At 40.0% G+C, this 7,500-nt stretch overlaps 1 protein-coding gene across 2 annotated transcripts in view; it reads right to left on the bottom strand.

The window, feature by feature from the left end:
• Positions 1–6,590, bottom strand: part of LOC143040014 (uncharacterized) — an 88,100-nt gene extending 81,510 nt beyond the window's left edge. The window contains exon 1 of one of the 2 annotated variants that reach the window (XM_076210545.1): positions 6,488–6,590. The gene's annotated coding sequence lies outside the window, so the exon portion shown is untranslated. The remainder of the gene's footprint in view (positions 1–6,487) is intronic. The other variant, XM_076210544.1, reaches the window with a different exon arrangement.
• Between the last annotated feature and the right edge of the window lie 910 nt (positions 6,591–7,500).

The following is a 7,500-nucleotide window of genomic DNA, read 5'->3' on the forward strand; positions in this document are numbered from 1 at the left end:
TGGACAGAGACTGAAGTCTCGCCAAAGCTTCATGACGGTGGAGGGACTGGATCCAACCCAAGCTGTGGCCCATAGACTAAAATGTTGGCAGGAATATGACAATCTGGGCCATAACGAGGCCATACCATGCCCAAACGAGACCTTGCCCCCAGGAGCAAACCTAACCAGGAAGGACTGGGTTACCTTAAACAGAGGAAGAGCCAAGGTGGGCAAAACGAAAGAAAACAAACACAAGTGGGGATACACCAATAGCCCTCAATGTCCCTGTGGCGAAGTACAGACGATGGTCCACGTCCTCCGGGAATGTCCATTGAGTCCCCATTGCTCCGACCAAGACCTTAGGGAAGCAAATGAAACTGCCCTTATATGGACACGGTTCTGGTGCGACAAGATATGATGATTTACAACCCAGCTAATACTCCGCTGCAACTACCCTCACACTAATAAACTGGTCACGTGACGAGATTACGAGGGTTATCTGAGCCACGTGAATGAAGGATTACATGACACCAGCTGCTGGTTCTCGGGCCTCCCAAATCCAGCTGGTTGGACGTCGGGGCATTCAGCTGGTCAGGCTCAGCCCTCAAGGGTCCAAAGACCGCCCTTAATCTGAATAAAATCGCCTGACGATAACCAGAACGAAGTCATCAATGATGCCACAAAGTCTTCAAGCCTTAATGGAAAGTGCTGAATAGGATCGCCTACCACGAGGCAGAATAAAGAGTTTAAGAGCCACTCAAGGTCTTAAAGAACCCAGTCATCCGAAAAGCGTTGTTACATCCAGCACCACGGGTCAAGGTGAAGGAGAGAATATGCAACGTGAGGTGAATAGTCATCGTCTGTTTACGTTCCTTAGCAGTGCGCGGCGCCATCGCCCTGACTTGCACGTCATGTCTCGACGAAAACGGGAACTAGACGACGTTGGTGACGGGGCAAGATCACGTGACCTTATCAGCTCAAACAACTGCCAATCAGGAGGAAGAAGAGGAAGAATGATGAGAAAAATAAGAAAAAAAAAAAGTAATGGACAAGAAGAATGAGAAGGAAGATAAGGAGAAGAATAAGAAGCAGAAGAAGAATAAGAAGAAAAATAATGAGAAAAAGAAGAAGGAAAAAGAGAAAAGGAAAGAAGAAGAAGAAGAATGAGGAGGAAGATAATAAGGAGAAGAATAAGAAGAAGCAGAAGAAGAAGAAGGAGGAGGAGAAAGATTTATTGCTGAGATCGGTGCTGTCAAATGATTACATCTCCTTTGCTACCTGGAGGGATGGTGGCACGGAGGCAGAATAGAATAGCCAAGCGCCAGTCAGGATGAAGTTACAGAAAACCCCTCGATATAACGGACGATATGGGGGACATGGGTCTGTCGTTATATCCGAAGATCCGTTATAACCGAGGATCCGTTATATCCGATGGAAATACCGGACAGATCCGTTATATCCCGAAGTTTGTCCGGTATTAGAAATTAGTAGGATTAGAAATTACATGTACAAGCAACGTTCCCTCTAAGCTGTGCGAATGTGCGCGCGCACATGTTTTACGACTAGCGCACATAAAGAAAAAATGTGAGCACTCAAGGTTTTCAAATTATATGAAAATCCATTCAGTAAAGAAGTTACACCCAAACATCAACTCATAAATTCTCTAAAAATATGGTAACTTGCCAACCGTCAAACCAATAATTGCTTTGGTGGAGGTAATATGTAATACAAACTTACAAATTGTGTGTGTTTGCTTAAATGATCAGATGATGACTCGCAAGCAAATTTCTGCCCACACTCACAGCAGATATTGGAGGAAACATTGGTTACAAGTGTCATCAGGTATGGAAAGGGTTAATGAAAACTTAATTTCTATTTTTTTCCTGTCCGTGCTAATTTGTTATCATTATTGTAATTGTTATCATTATTATTATTATTGTTGTTATTATTATTATTATCATTATTATTATTATTTTTACTATTATTATTATTGAAATAATTATTATTATAATTAATTTCATCAGGTACAGAAGGGAATTCTCTTAGGGGGATGCCCCGTTTTGAGGAAGGAAACACTCAATACTTTTTTTTTTTTTTTTTTTTTTTTTTTAATCAGATGGCAAAGAATCGCCTCTTTGCCCCTGATCCCATCGGGATTATAAGCTTTTCTCGCAAGAAGGCGAAAGATGGACACCCCACAAACCAACTTTAATCCGAAAATCCAACTTAAAGCAACACAATAGAACAACAGGTCGTACGAAAAGAAAGCGCACGATTTGGGTGTGGGGGCTGTCTTGAGATAATCTGAGTTGGAGAAAGTCGAGGCGGCTGTGAAGGTGAAAGGAGGCTTTGGCACGAAAGAGAGAGGAGGGCTGTGCCAGGGCAGAACAGGTCAACGCCACCGCCGCCGCCGCGAGCTTGGCACCCGCTTTCTAACCGCGGCACTTCCCGTGCCAAAGCACTTCTCTTTATATGCACTTGTTTACTAATCTGTCATTAGGTGGAGTTTAAGTGTACCTAAATTGTATCGTAACGTAAGTCTTGAAACTAGAGTAACCCATCCTGGGGCTGAATGATAATAGTAATGATAATAACAATAATAATAATAATAATATTAGTAATAATGATAACAATGATAATAGCTATAATCATAATAATAATGATAATAACTGTACTAATAATAGTAATGATAATGATAACAAACAACTGAGTAGTCCATACACGTAACGGATCTTTATCTTATCACATGCCCGCATTAAATGATATGGAAACCAGCTTTCTATTACCGGTTCGGAGCGAGTGCAGTGCTTCGGTTGTGCACCGCGCGGTGTTTGTGTGCGATATTCTGGTGTGCAGGAGGACCATCCCCGAAGAACGAGCACGGACACCTCCCCCCCCCCCAGAAGGGTTCTCCACCAGTCCGCCTTTTATTTTTTCTCTCTCTCTCTCTCTCTTTTTTTTTTTTTATGAAGACTCCCTTGTCACTGACAGGCACGTATTCACCAATGAATAAATGAAATAAATAAATGAAAAACAAACAAACAGCATAAGTCTTGTTTCGGAAGATTTTACTTTAAGGAACAAGCATTGCTAATTCTGTCATCGACTAGCTCTCAGCCTACGGATCCAAGAAACCTTTCACATCATACAATAATCCTCTACAATTAATGCACAACATAAGAAGAACATAAATATGGAAGAGACTCTAAGAGACCATCAACCTTACACTAGGCAGTTCCATGTCCCTTACCACCTTCCGTCCCTGTCCATAAAGTTACTTCATTTCTGCAAACAACCAATTGTTTCAGATCTCACTACATGATTAGTAAAATTATACCATTCGTTAAACACTCTGTTGTTACCATTTTTTACCTATTTCCTTCTTTAACCTAAACTTGCCCAATATCAATCCATTACTGCGAGTCCTGCTCAGTTCTCTTGTAATGACCTTGCCTGCCTGAATATGATGACCTTGCCTGTCTCAATATGATGACCTTGCCTGTCTCAATATGATGACCTTGCCTATATCAATAAGATGACCTTGCCTCTCAATATGATGACCTTGCCTTTATTAATATTAACTTCTCTGTCTCAATATGATGACCTTCCCCGTCTCAATATGATGACATTTCCTGTCTGAATATGATGACCTTGCCTGTCTCAATATGATGGCCTTGCCTGTCTCATTATGATGACCTTGGCCGTGAGTTGACATCACCTTTTTGACTGTAACTACAGTTCGGGTGACACCAATTGCGAAACACACTTGGCACGTCACAGACGACGTCACATTTGGTCACATTTTCAGCGTCACGCGACGCCGTGCCGTTTCTTCCCTTGCCGATCACCCGAACTGGAGGTTGACCTTGACGCTCCGACTGATCGAGATTGTTATGAGGCACGAGCAGAGCTGGGCGCGTTACCACCGGACAGGTAATGCGTCACAGAAATATATATATATATACGGATTATACACACACACACACACATATATTATATATATATATATATATATATACACGGATTATACACACACACACACACACACACACATATATATATATATATATATATATATATATATATATATATATATATATATATATATATATATTCGGTAACGCACTACCTGTCCGCCGGTAACGCGCCCAGCTCTGATTACGAGAAGCCCCCCCCCCACCCACCCACCCAAGTGTGCCATGAACTCGATAGTTTGTGGATATAAACTATACAAACTCTTAGAAAGACACGACAGATTAATATCATAATTATTATTATTATAATTATGTTTATTACTTTATTATTATTATTATTGCTATTGCTGTTATAATTGTTATTATTGTTATTATTATCATTTATAATTACTATTATTATTATTATTATTATCATTATTATTATCTTTAACGTAGAAGATTTGGTGGTGCCGGTATAGTATGTGGCCTACCTTTCCAGTTAGGTTTGGTTAGCTTAAAGTTAGGTTAGGATAGGTTAAGTTAGGTTAGGTACCTAACCAAATCTAACCTAACCTAACCTAACCTAACCTTGTTTCAAAAATTTCCTGACGTAGGACACATTCAATACAGGCACCGATATGGTGCTGTGTTCCTTTGTAGTCCCATGGACATCGTATTAAAGAATTGTAAATATTTTCCAGCGTAGAACAGTACAGTAAACCCTCCATATAACGGACGATATGGGGACAGGGGTCTGTCGTTATATCCGAAGATCCGTTATATCCGATGGAAATACCGGACAGATCCGAAATATCCCGAAGTTTGTCCGGTATTAGAAATTAGTAGGATTAGAAATTACTGTATCTTCCATCCCTAACTGAAACTAGATAGGCTCTACATGATCTGAAACGATTACTTTCTTTCCTTTTCATGAAGACACTGATATTCAGACTATATCAGTATAATCATGTGGGCTTATGTCCTTCCCCCACACAATTGCTCCATCTCATCCTTAACCTTTCTGTTCCCTGACATTTGATCCACCTTCTTAACCTTCCCTAGTATTCAGTGACCCCCTCCTTGCCTCCCTTCCTCCATCCTCCCCACCTTCCCTACTTCTCTCCCCTCCCTTCCCCCCTTCCCCCGTCCCTCTTATCCATTCTCAGTCATATGTGTTACGACTATGTACTTGAAAAAGCTAATAAAGGCTCCGTTCTCACGTAGTGTTTATTCCGATAAATTAAAGAACTGCAATACTTACTCTAGATCAATGCTGGACCTCCTATTATCAGTCTATCAATATAATCATTAAATCAAGAAACTGAAATATTTGTTGTATATCCGTGACAAACCTCTTCTACGACACTTGAATGTACAAGTGCAGTCCTTGAACACATAGAAGACTCCGTAGGCCTATTTATTTATTCATTTATTTATCTATTTATTCGGACGTTGTAAAGATTAGTAACCCCAGGGTGCCCATATGAAGATTAGCTACAACTCCACAAATTAGCTTGTAAAGATTGGTAACCGCAGAAATGAGGTTGTAAATATAGCTAACCTAACGTAACCTAACATCCTTAGAATGAGCTTGTGAAAGTCAGGTAAAACCCCAAATATTAGTTTGTAAAGTTAAACAACCGTCAGGTACTCTGATTTCAGATCTTTACAACATTATTATTATTATCATTATTATTATAATTATTGTTATTATTATTATTATTATTATTATTATTTTTTTTTTTTTTTTTTTTTTTTTTTTTTTTTTTTTTAATACCAGGGGTGTAGTGTATCTGAGGCTCTCTAGAACATAAATTCCTCTAGTTCACTGCTTTATCAGAAATAGCACTGGTCGTCGCTTCTAGAATATGTTTTTACATTATGCATTATAGATACGACAGTGGTTTTATCCTACGAGAAATTCTCAAGACTACACATACGTTTTGAGGCCGAATGGAGATTTGAATTGGTTTGATCGCGTCATCATACTCGAGTTGGAGCTTGATGACACCATTTGCACATCAGCAAAACCTGCTCGAAAACACTCTACATTTGTGCCTCGAGGACGAGGAGGACATGCACCCCTCTCCGCCATTGGCTTCCTCTCATCCATGAAGAGAGAAAGAGAGGATCTTTTTTTTTTCAATCTTACTAAAGTATGGTTGTGATTCAACCCCATGATTTTCGAAACATCTCTCTTGGCCGCAAACGATCAGTTATGAAAAGTCTTGTTACAGTGAAAGATTGGTGAAAAGGTATCTTACGTGCACACTAATCGTTTCTTTCAAAGATTGATCATTGAGTTAAGGATTCTTGAAATGGTGTGACGAGACAAGCTCGGTGTTCTAGTAACAAAGATAAATAAATGAATAGATAACGGCAAAGAATTTCCGACGGTGCATACGGATACCAGTGTCAAACTTGGTCGCAGATCCTGTTATACTTAAGAAGTAAACACACGTAACAGGTCAACGATTGGACTATCGTCTGCAAGAACAGGTCACACCCATACACACCCACAAGAAAAAATAGAAAACGGGAACAGGTGGACCTACGGGTTGACAGCTGTGGTTTTGAAAAGTCTCAGCGCTGTGCGGTGGCTTCACGGAAGAGTCTGGGACAGAACTGCGTATCTTTCCCAGTGTCAGAAGGCTTATCAGCGAACTTCTTATCTTTCATATTGCCTTTGGCACCACGGCGTGGTGGTGGAGCCAAACCCACTGATGCAAGTAAGCTTGCAACAGTACACGCAAATCCAGACACTCCCTTGTTCAGTAAGAGCCCATCCTTGCCCCGGAAACTTCGCAAAATCCGGCTCCAGACCCCGGAAGAAGCATCTTCCAGGAAGAGAATTACCTTTTTTGATGCACAATTTCAGAACCGAATCCCCTTTGAACGGAACCCGATTGTCTATTCTAAACCAACCTGGGAGAAGGAATACAAAGAAGAGGATGGCGTAGAACGACATTGATGTCTCCCGATCCCAGGTCTGTCATTTTCCTGGCATGGGATCCACTTCCTTGTGAACAGGAGACACCTCCACCCCCACCCCTTCGTCTAAGGAATATTTTGTGATTCCTATGAAATTTGACACTGCCTATATGGATGCGAATTCTAAAGAGAGTTGGGTGTGTGTGTGTGCGCGTAAGGTCACAGTATTACCCATAGATCGGTCATACGAGCTCTGAGCTCACATCCGGGACGTTAATAACTGTCCATCACGAGTCCAACACGTGATCCAAGACCATAGTGAATCACACACACACATATACATATATATATATATATATATACATGTATGTGTACACATACACTAACGCGCGCACACACACACACACACACACACACACACACACATATATATATATATATATATATATACATATATATATATATATTATATACATATATACATATATATATTATATATATACATATACATATATATATATATATATATATATATATATGCATATACTCGTATATATACATGTGTAATAAAACCATTTGGAAAATAAAATGAAGGGTGACCGAACGTTTTCGTCTATTTAAAACATTTTCAAAGGAA

This window comes from Oratosquilla oratoria, chromosome 27 (assembly GCF_046742065.1).
Source record: "Oratosquilla oratoria isolate Oo_2021 chromosome 27, ASM4674206v1, whole genome shotgun sequence".
NCBI lineage: Eukaryota > Metazoa > Arthropoda > Malacostraca > Stomatopoda > Squillidae > Oratosquilla > Oratosquilla oratoria.